At 46.5% G+C, this 12,118-nt stretch overlaps 1 protein-coding gene across 2 annotated transcripts in view; it reads left to right on the forward strand.

Moving 5' to 3' along the window:
* Positions 1–5,411: 5,411 nt before the first annotated feature.
* Positions 5,412–12,118, forward strand: part of plxnb2b (plexin b2b) — a 133,909-nt gene continuing 127,202 nt past the window's right edge. For both annotated transcript variants that reach the window (XM_079744041.1, XM_079744040.1), the window contains exon 1: positions 5,412–5,739. The gene's annotated coding sequence lies outside the window, so the exon portion shown is untranslated. The remainder of the gene's footprint in view (positions 5,740–12,118) is intronic.

Raw genomic sequence — 12,118 nt, forward strand, 5'->3', positions numbered from 1 at the left:
TAGCACCTCGCACCACATAGGCTACGGGATAGCCTACTCGTTCAACTACCGACCAACCAACCAAATAGTACTCATTGGCATGTGGTGATCATTTACTTGATCAAATGTGTGTTCTGAAGTACGTTAACGTCACAATGCATCGTTCCGGTCATGTAGACTGCATTATGACCAGCGCGGTCTATATCATTATTCGCCGGAGTCTACTCATTTTACCAAATGGGGGTTGCATTGTCGGATCGCAGTTTCAGTAACTAATACACACGACGATACAACGTGTCGCTATGTACCTCTTAATATATATACATTGTTAATAAATCACAGTGATCCATCCCTACGGTGGCCGATTTATGAGTAAAATAGCGTTCCCCTGTTGGTGCAAAGTAATTTGCTACTTCCAGAAATCCAATAGTAACATGAATGAGTAAAGTTAGACCCGCCGCGATAAGCTCAAACAATACCTTTTGAACATTTAAACAAATAGGATTTCAACCACCCTACACATAGCAAAAATGTTCAGGAGTTATTAAATAAGTATAACTATGCATTGTTAATGGCCAAACGTCGTGACAATATGACCAACATCGGGGTACCCAGCAGATGGCAGCAGACTTACATTATACTCACATGTTGAGGTTATAAACTCCACATGCCCACTTTGATATATAATGACACAATACAAATACACACGTGTCTCCATGTGTTCTATGAATACAATCGTTTTAGTACGATCATGACATTTGTAGCAAATGAAATCGTCCCAAAAGTCCCAACTACTTGAAAGCCCAAACTAATTAGGCTCTCAAATATGTTCTTGATTTGGTCCCTGTTGCTAGGCCCAGCTTGTTTGATAATTAGTCAATTCGACAATGTAGAAAACGACCACGGTACCTTAAATTAGCTGGACACAACAGCTTCCACGTAATTAGGTTTTCTGAACACAACAAAAAATAATTCACAAAATGTTTGTTAAATTTATACATTTAAAATAAAAAGTTATTCCGCGATTTCGAAATGTTTGACGAGAACACCAGGTTAGCGGGATCAAATATTCACCGGAAGTCAGACAATAAAAGTATGTAAAATAACTAAATAAACCTTTTTGTATTTCACATGAATCCCATGAAGTAATACATTCTTTAAATAAGGAATCATTTGAAAACACTGCTCGTTATATAATTAAATATTGTTTGTTATTGTGTATTTGTTAGCCTTGGACTAACAACTGACTAACACATGCCTAAAGCATTTTAAAACTAAACTTTATTAAACCGCACAAAGCACTTATGAAGATGTTTTTTATCCAATGTGAAGCTTAACTTGTATTATGCAGGTGCATTCAGGTGCTCAGCAGATAACCTGGGCTATGCGAGCAGTTGAAGCAGCTTGCATTGACAAATTAGGAAGGGATTTGCAACTGCCAAAATGTCAGGCCATCGAGGTTTACAGAGGCAGGTACGGATCACTGCCAGGGCCAGGTAAGTATGCAGGTTAAGGGATTACATTATGTTTGTGCTCTATAATCTCAAATAAATCCATTCTTTGTTTCATCCTAACATGCATGCCATAAAACTCTCTTTGCATCCCCAAAAGGTTTCCGTTCATACTATAAATATATCGCGTTTAAATCCATTTGACGTTCGTTGTAATCTAAAACAAGTTAATATGATCAAATGGCGCTCTGTCCCCAGTGTTTTTATATAAATCAATTCAGAGGGTTGCCCTACCTAGCCCGTTCAAGCTTAATTATCTTATTTATTGCGCACAGTCAAGTGCGGATGAATTCCATCACCAGGCTGGCCTGGTGGGTATTTGCTTGCAGCATTTACACTTGACCTGTCGCGCAAAGTTTGTCCTGGAGCTCACCCTGCTGCTGCGGTTCTGGGCAGAGAGATGGGAATAGAGAGTGGCAGATGGCTAGTCGGCAGCCATGGCAGGGCTTCAGCACAGACTGCTGGGCACATAGCGCTATACCATCCAAAAGGAGGCTTGCAGTGCGATCCGTGAACTCCAACATGCTCAGAGCCATTTCCCTTCCTCCGACATCAATCACGGCACTGACGGGGCTGGGCTGGCTCTCAAAAAAGAGAAAAAAAACACAAAATCAATGTTGTCCTTGGGAAGTGATCTGGCCTGCAGATTGGCTTACTGGCGAAGTGGCTATATTGTAGGTTCAGTATTCATACTGGTTTGGGGGGGATTGCACACTTACCTTGCCTGTATAAACCCATGTGGACTAGCTCTTGTATGCCAAGTAGACAATGCCTTTGACTCTCATAACAAAATCCATTCAGGGTGGCCTCATCTTATATTTTAATGTTTGATTTATTGTCATACAACGTATTTAATGTGACGGTGCCGGTTTGATTTAATTATACGCTCGTCTGTGCGTAATCTTTTCTTTGCAATAACATCAGGCAGGCTAAGGAGCTTCGGTCATGTGGATGCCTGCTTGTCCTTCCTCTGAGTGGGCCACCTGGAACATAATAGAAGAGCAGGAGCTGGAGCTGGACGGAGGCTGATTACATTTTGTGGGGAGCCGGGGGGGGGGGGGGGGGCTACGGCCGAAGTGACATTTTTCATGGTCGATGTGACATCTGAGACAGCGCACGGGGTCATCTGATAAGGAATGATGAATCGTTGAAGCAGCTTCTTTAGCAAGTTAACTCCCTAGTCTACCAAATGTCCGACTAAAGAAGCTGAAGAGGAAATTGCGCCTTCCCTTTCCACGTCACTAGTCACTCACTCACCCAGAATGGCACTTTTGTAACATACTAGAATATTATCGCTCGCCAATTCGCTCTCTCGCTATAGCTCTCTCACACACGCACGCACGCACACGCACGCACATACACACAAGCTCACCGACTGTTCACACCACCCCACACACTGCTGCTACCCTGCTATTCCCGGTCTGGGCTTATTCCCAGAGAGACTCCAAAGGGGCCACCATACGCCTGCCTGTGCGTTGTCTGCCAAACCTGATGTCTCCGTGTCGCACTTGCTTGAGTTGGAACTAAGCTCCATGCTAATTTAGTATAGCAGAGGTGCTGTGTGTGTATGTGTGTTTGCATATGGCGTGAAGTATTAGAAAAAAGTATATAGCCCATATGCATCCGTTGTGCGTATAAAGACGCACACCTGCGCCTAACCAAGGAGCCGCTCAGATGTCTTCGTGTCTATGGCTTTTAATACCCCATGCTTGCTGGAAGAGGGAGTGGCTGTGAGCCACCTCCATCTGTTATTCCCACATCGTCGCCTTTCAATCTCACCACTTCATCCAGCAACCTTCAACCGCCATCCAAAAGAGTAATCGAGCTTTTGTTTTGTTACCGGAGCTAAACAGGCCTGGCTCTTCCCCTGTGCTGCAGAAAAAGACTTGTTCAATGTCGGTGAAACTCCAGGGCATTCGTTTGTTGCGAGTTGGGCGTGTTTCAAAGGGAATGCTATAAGGTTTTCTAAATTACAAGTAATATGGAAAAAACAAGGTTGTAAAGGGGAATATACATTTTTTAAATATTAAGATACCATTACATTTATATTGTAGGCCTATTCAATTAATATTAATACAATAGGGTTAACGTCTGACTTTACTTATTGGACCAAACATTTGTAGGCATATCAAACACTCATTCGAAATCACGTTTTGTTTACCTCCTGCAGATTTGAAACTATTGACATGAAGCCACTAAATAAAAAATAATAAAAAGATAAATTTCCTAATGTAATGTTTCCAACATATTTTTATTTATGATGAATTGTTGGATGACGTATACTTTGGAAAAATAGCAGCCTACCGTTGGCAATACAGATCAGAGTTCAAAATGCAGTGGCAGACTGAATGTGGGCAACAGATGGCTTCATAGTCGATGTGTTAACAAATACCTGAACTGTTTACAGTTTGTCCTACAGCTAAAGGTTAGGTGTATTCATGTTGTTACTGTGATGATCTGAGAAGCAGATAAGAAACCCTGTTTTTCTAATTCCAGGTATTCATCATTTATTTCTGGATAATGTATTATTCCGCTTGACATTGACATCAGTCAAAGAGGAATCAGCCTTTGTGCGTAATAATAGGTTATAGGCCTACGCGTGACACCTGGAAATCCAGGTTTCGCACAGTAACAGCCAGCAGAGGGCAGTCAATCACCACGACGGTCATTCATCATCATCGGCTATGATGAACTATTAATCTTCACTCTTGATTTCAGACCTTGTAACTCGGTTGGAAGTTATGAAAAACGACGCACACCCTGTGTATGCGTAGTGTGAATTGGGAGGGGAATAAATGCAATGACACCAACCCACTACGATAGCGGACCGCTATTATCAAGCGCCCAAAGCCTTCTCTCTATCCCTATCTCCCTCCGTGCACTTTAACTGGAAGGAGCAAGTGGGTGGGTGGGGGGTGGCTTTTCAATCAATATGCCACTCATAAGTTGTCTTCTGTTCCATTTCTTCTCTTTATTGACTTGAGAAAGGTTTGAGCCCCACCCCTCTCCAGTACACTCTCGGTATGCAAATCCCCACAAGCAGTGGCGGTGGAATCAACAGCCACATTACTCTGAATATTGAACCCCCCCCCCCTTTCCCCCAAACAACCTTGTTCTGGCCGACTGCGCGCTATATTCCTGACTCAATTTGTGATAGTGCGAGAGTGTTTGTCTCCCTGGTTTTAGCACCTTGGTGTCTGTTTGGCTGACACTTGTCTGGCTTGGCCCACTTTCTCCTTGATCTCATCAGTCAACGGGAGGACCTCTGAAGGCCAAATTCGTCTCCGCGTGTGTCTCTGCCAGTGTGCGAGCCTGTGTCAGCAGTTAGCTACTGAGTCATATCCCGAGGACACTAGTAATCCCCCCAGGGCGCATCCGCGGAAGATGGCACGGCACCTTAAACCGACATACTCCTACACGACCGTATATCACTCAGTAAAACACCATAAATATGCAATGACGAAATTTTCTGTATACTCTCTCCACGCGCGCACGCACGCACACACACACACACACACACACACACCCACACACACACACACACAACCTTTAGGCTATATATGCTAGTGTTCATATTATAATTATTTTTTGGTTCATATTAAAATAATATTCTGAGCCGCCTTGCTGACTACCATAAATACAAACCATAGATTATCGCGCTAAAGTGCTGTAATAGCCTAGTAGCGGTTTAGCATCGGTCCATCATGTCGAACCGTCCGTAAACTAGTTTATGTGCGTTCTACTCCGTGTTCTCTATCCACGCGCAGCCTTATCTCCCATGAGTTGTTTTCCCGGCGCTTGGAGCGGGAGGGAAATTCATTCCAGGTCCCCCCCTCCCCGCGCGCCTTCCCATCACTTCCTGTTCCTTAAACGCTACGTCTCTCGTCTGGGCAGAAGGCGGCAGCAGCAGCAGCCTACGCGTATCCCACAGGTGTGTGTTCCTGACCAAAGCGCGAGCTCCCGAAGAGATACACACCTGGAAGGAACCATCATGTGACCGGCACCTGGGCGTGGAGAAAGTCCTTTGTATTTCCCTGACTCCTTTTGCGAGTTGCCCGTATCGTCTTTGAGCAAGGAACTCCCTGTCGGTCGAGCAGTAAACCTGTTTTCTACGGAATAGTGCCTTTTTTTTTGCAGCCGCCTGTAGACCCGCGAGCAGAGAGAACATGAGCCTCGGGTTCATGTGACCGAAGGGACTCCAGGTCTGGACTTCGGATTTTTGGAACTACTGTTGGTTTTTTCCTCCAAGGTGAGTTTCCAGGCGACCTGGTGGATACTTGGCAGTGATTTTCTTCCCGCTTAATGGTCACATGCATCCCAACTCCAACAACGATGCAAAATATGTAACAACGTTTATTCTTCAGTTGTTATAACATTATGACATAATACAATTCGTATTTATGCCGGAACGGAAACATTGCCGTTAGGATTTGAGAATGATATCGATCAAGGAATTCATACGCGTTAGGTAATGGTGTAATGCAACAGCTTATGTTCTTCCCGATATGTCAGCACAATAATACGTCCACACCGGACCCAAGACGTTCACCTACTTCCACGGTCATGCCCCCGCCACCAGCATGCCCACAGCTACATCATGCCATATCACTCTATACCGTTGTATTGCATCATAACAACCCTACTTGATAATTTAACCAAAAAAAAAGTACGCTAGACTGTGCTCCGAAACACTCACTTTCACGGCTGAACTCATTGCATCGCAACCTAACCAGCGTGGTGCTGTATGTTTTAATTTCACATATTGTACCGGTTATAAACATCTGCTCCGTCACCTCAGCTGCAGGCAGCTCTTCTCATCTCGCACCGTCACCACTGGTGAGACCCGGTTGTGTGTGACACCACGTGCCTACTGGATAGACCCAGCCCGTCGCGAACAGCCTCATTGATTCTCAAATTAACAGTACTGGTTGTGACGTTACTTTTCCTCCCTTGTGTTTGGGTGTGTATGCCCTTATATCCCCTCTGTTGAAGAGGGCGAGACAGTAGCCCGATTCAAGTCCTTGTTGATTCTCCTCCCGAGAAAATGCTGTCAGTCCGGGTCCCTCTCTCTGTTCCTGACGCTGCTCGCCACAACAGATGACTGTACTGCCTTGTTGTTGTGTCTCTCGTCTAAACCGTCCCTCTTTTCGTATCCAACGGCGGTGCTGCCGCCGTCTCCCTCTTCTGGAACACACAGCACTACTGTACACGGAAGGCTGCATCTCCTGGGGATTATCCTCATTAAACCGCCTCATCGGAAGGGGGGGAAATGGATTGTTCCGGGCATGGGGAGGGAGGCAGGCTTCTGCTATAGTTATATGGGTGGTGGTGGTGGTGGTGGTGGTGGTGGTTAATTATACAGTTCCAGGCTGGGATGTGGGGAAAAGGGGGGACACACATGGAGACGGGAAAAGCGCTGGCAGCAGGGAAGTATTGGAGAAGGGAGGGCTATGAATCGAGGTCATGGCCAGGGGTCCTGATAGGGGGGGTGAGTTGACTTTTGAGGGGCCAGTTCCACAGTAGTGGCCATCTGCTCGCAGGAGAACCGAGGCTTACTGGTGCAGAGGCCCCGCCCCGGTTCCAACAATGCATCGGCCTGGGTTTATCTCGCTCACGTTGACTAAATGAAGACACCTTATCTGTGCGGAGTAGAGCCGTGATGAATGGTTGTTCCCGCTCCATGCAAGAGTACGAGGGAGCAGACGGATGGGCAGAAAGCGACCAGCATACACACCCCACACCTCTCTTGTCCTTCTCTTTCCAGGGCTGGGCGAAGAGAAAGGCATTGGCCATTCAGGGCAGCTGCTAGAGTTTCAGCCGATAAACCATATTGTGCATATGAGCTTGTGACTGAAAGTACAAGAGTAAGCGAGTGGATACATTTCAATAAAAAACGTCTAAAAACCCCCAGGGCATTTCAACGATGCCAAACATGAAAATAAAATATGGATGATAATTAAGGGACAGACGTTTCATTTTTAGCTTATTTTCACACCTCGCGTTTGTTCTTCTGAAAGGAGAAACCCAGACTATAAGCTGTGATATTGGAACCGACTTCTAAACTAAAAAGTTTAGAACTCAAAAGCAGTCTCCTTGTGATGGTTTCTTTTTTTGTTTTACAAATCTCCACAGCTACTGTTTACATTTTTACATTGTGGCCAAGTTGCTGGCATAGCTGATTGAAAACAAGAAATAACCAGTTTATCCCAAACCGTGGGGCGTTCCTGGGTTCCTTGTCCTACCCCCTCCAGTCAGCCATGAACAGCTACGGTATTATGGGGTTGGCCAGAGTTCACCCCTCTGTTCTTCCTACCGTCAGATCCTACCGTTTGTCCAGATAGTTTAGACTGTTGTCGTCACCCTGCTCATCCCCTGGAAACAGTGCATTGCATTGTGGGAAACATGCATGAATTAGAATGCGTGTTGTTTTGTTCGATTTGAACCTTGATATATAGAAGTGTGTTATTCAGTCCTCCCTGTTTCAACCTTGGCTTAAAGTAGCCTGGTACCTGAATGGTAAGTATTTGGGTATTGCTGGAAGTTATTAGTCTAATCTCTATTGCCATGGATTGGGGGCCATGCAAAAACCGAACGCAACCGTAATCCACCATACGTGAGGTGGAGAAAGATTTTGGGTTTTCCAGTTCTACTTCGAAAGCAGAAGTGATTGTGCACGCCCAGCATGAGGAACATGTGGAGGTCTTATGGCAGCAGTGGGGAATGTGGTGTTCGATTACAGAGGTGCATTGTGGAATGTAGTAGTCAGACCTAGCACTACTTTCATTTAGATATATCTATATATATATGTATCTCTATCCGTCCATCCATAATATCTGTGTGTGGACATATCCTGCTTAGGTCGAGTGCTGTAACTTGAGCAGGTCTACAGGTCTACTAATGGCTAGCCTGCAGCCGTTGTAAAACATGTTTGTGTATTTCTACTGTCGCCTTGGAAGTGAATGATCTATATCAAGCATTCTGAGCTGTTTAACAAATTTGAGTGGGTCCCTGTTGTGTGGGTCCCTCCATTAAAAGGCATCTTCAACCATTATCCCGACGCTTGATTTAGAGTCGTTTCAGCCCATTACCTGATAACACATCTAACTTAAAGTGGACTTGGAATGCAACGGCAGAAAGAGGCAAAGCGTTGTACTTTGCACCCTGTGCTTATCTTAAGTACACACGACACATGCAGCCTTCAGCCGTGAAGGGCGTGTCAGTCGGCTGGCCATTAGATGAATCGGGTGGGGGGATTGAGATTTCCTTTCAAATTGAAAGGAGGAGTGGTGTGGGGGGTGGCTTTTTCATGTCAGGGAGATTATCCCATGATTGGTGGGGAGGGGGGGGGGGGGGGGGGGGGGGTTGTAAGAGGCTGGTAGGCCTGCAGGGGATGTCTTGTCTTCTCACATCTTCCCTCACAAAGCCAGCCAATCAACGGCAAAATAAGTCATCGTGGCAACAGCACCACCCGGAAAAAAAAAAACGACGGCAATTTCCTAATACCACTGATCTCCTCCGGTCCTTCCCCTGGGTTGTGACTTGTCGGTACATGCTCCGCTCTCTCCATGCAGTCCAGGCCAGTTGGAGCAGATGACAAAGCCGGCGTGATGTTGATGACAGACCGGCGAGGTGAGATCACGTTAATTAGTGTGTGCTTCTTCCCTCTTCCCTCCCGCCAGCTGGCTGGGGGGGCCGGGCTTGGCGAGGGCTTCTGGGGGGGCTAGGGGAGCCTGGCCACCTGACCTCTGTCTGTTTACTCCTTCACAGCCTCAGAAGTTCAACTCCAGAGTCAAAATCAAAGGTCTGACGGCAGACGAGCTGAAATCTGGGGCAGAGAGGGGCGTTTCACTTTCTTTCGCAAACAGATACTCGACCGTCACTAGTAAGCTGTGGAAAAGGTCATTGTAAATGTTTGAAACCAACACATTGTCGACTGGCCGCTGTAGAAACCGGAAACAAGGTGTAACTCCGCCTCTAACGGTCTTCGGTTTCTGGCTCAAGCTCTGTCTCCCCCTAGAAGTTCTGCAATACGATAGTAGGACTGGGTCCAAGATTGACCCCTCCATAGATGCATTGACCCACTGGGACTAAGATTAATCCATAGACACTACCACCAGATACAGAGAGGGACCTGGGATGTGCAGCGGACCCCTTCCAACCCCAGACAATCTCCCACTGGAAACGAGTGTTACTCCTCAGACCCCAAAAAGCCATCTGGAGCAGGAGGAGGTCATTGTGGAGGCGGGGGCACACGTTTACCCCTCAAACAACCTTGAAACTCTTCCCATCTCCACACGGCCCTTCCTGTGTGTGTGGTTCCTTTTGCGTCCCACTGCCAGCTCATGCTGGCAGGATTTTTGTATTTATATTGTATTTTGTATTTAAATTACCCCCATCTTCACCTTTTTAACAGCTAAGTAAACCCCCAGTTTTGGCAGTATAATTTTCCTGGCTATTAGTTAACAAAGAACATGATCAGCAATGATCGCAGTAGTGATGGTTGTAAAGGTTTGAGGAGAAAAAATTGGGGACCATAGGATCAAGTGCGAGGGGCACTGTCAAACGTTCTGATAACCCACCCTAAACTCGCTGGAGCCTAGGGTGGGCCCCCACAGAAAAGGCCCACTCTGGGAACGCATACTCAGCCGGAAGGGGCAGCTTTCTCTGACTATTCTCCCTGTTTGGGTCTTTCCTCGTTTTAGGGGGAATGATCACAATTTATTTCCCAAAATGAAACCCTTTTCAACTGTAAGTTATTATTATTTCTTTTACCCTTTGACCAGTCCCCTGCCTCCACCGGTTCCACACAGTGTGCACAAATCAGCCACAGCTATGTTCAGCAATGGAAAAGATGAATGTGGAAATGAAAGAAAGCCGTAAATGATTAAGGCTGGGAAAGTGGGAAGGAGTGGGGTAGAGTGAATAAATTGTGTACTTAATTGTGTGGCTGCGGGCTTCTCGGTGGCTGAATGTTCGGAGAGCAGTGGGGGAAGGTGAAGGCAGCAGCAGGTAGCCTGGCTGTCAGCAGCATGTGGGCTGTGGTGAGTCTTGGCATCAGTCACTGGTGTGATGGAGACACAAAGCAGACAGGGTCCACTCGCTCTCATCCCCCCCCCCCGGTGGCGGCCGAGGCTGACGGATTGACACTCACGCCTCGCTGGGTGTGCGGGCGACTCTTTTGATGTCAACCGGCCCACCCAGCCAAGTCAGCCACTGGCGAAAGTTATCATCTAGCCGCGGTGTCTGCCAGGGACGGCGTCGGCCTTCTGAGGAACTTGTTGGCGACGCGAGGCTGGAGCCTGGGGGTCACCTTCGTCCAGCGCCAGGGATGTGGTCAGCTCCTCCAGGCTCAGTTTGGTAGAAAGAGGCAGCGCCAGCCAAGAAAGCTAATTTATTCTCCCTCCCTCCGGTTAATTGGCCTGGGCACATAACTGCAGTCCAAAAACGTTATCCGTTTAACGACTTCAGAGAGAGTCGTCCATCCACTTGAACGTGAAAGTAATGATAATGATCAGAAGTGGTGAGTCACACCCTCCGCTCTGCCCTCTGACCCCGACCCCACTCCTCCCCCGATGTGATTAAAGATGAGGCAGACATTATCGGAATTAAAGGTTTGCTTAACATCCCATCTGAATGCGTAGGATATACCTTGTAAGGCCTTGTGTTGGGAACCCTACGTAGTTATTGTCTGCGGCATAATCTCTAACTGCGGGGCCTTCCACGGTAACATCAGAGGAGTTTGTATCTGGGTTCCCTTTTAAGAATTTTTTTTAAAATCTTTGTTTCGGCATCCAAGTGACTTCCTTTCGCACTTAATTCTCAAACTGACCAATTTCCCTCCCACAAAGAGATGTTTAATTATCAGCTCTGCTCTATATATGGTCCTGCTGGTTCATGCTAAATGGGCCAATGACAGTTGGAGACGGGGCCATTTCACCGGGTGATTAATTATGAAGTAAGGCAAGTGGCAGGAGCCGCGGCAAGGAGCGCCGCGCCGCAGATGCATGCTGGGTCGGTGGGCTGGCAGCGGCTGGAAGTGAAGGTCACTTTCCAACCTGGGGAAGGAACGGTGCGACGGGGGAGGGGGAGATGAAGCGGGGGGGATAAGTGTGAGTGGGAGCCACAGACAGAGCACTGTTCTTTTTTTTTTCCTTTCTTCAAACTGACTTGAATTAAAATAGATGAATTAAATACTAGAAAGAGGTTTGTATACTTTCTTTTTCTTACACCACCTGAGGCTTCCATTTAAATAATAAATGAGGAACATTGTAATAACGGCGTTGTGTAGGGCGTTGCCAAACTGCTAGCCTCCAATGTTTGTCTATAATAAGGCGGAGGGGGGTTTCCAGGTTTGTTAACCAAATAATTTATCTTCTTGGGAAACATCCCTTAATTGCAAGTCCGGTTGCACAAAACCAAAAAATTTTCCATTTCCTCACAATCCGAAGTGGTTTAGAGCAAAAAACCTGTGATTGCCCCACCTATATTGATATTCATTGACTTGCCAGTCATCGTTTAATGGAATTGTGCGAAGCCCCACGTAGCATGGTAATGCTCCAATTCTAGTCTCTCTCTCTCTCTCTCTCTCTCTCTCTCTCTCTATCTCTCTCTATGAATGTGAATGATCT

This window comes from Pollachius pollachius (assembly GCF_949987615.1).
Source record: "Pollachius pollachius genome assembly, chromosome: 9".
Classification (NCBI taxonomy): Eukaryota; Metazoa; Chordata; class Actinopteri; order Gadiformes; family Gadidae; genus Pollachius; species Pollachius pollachius.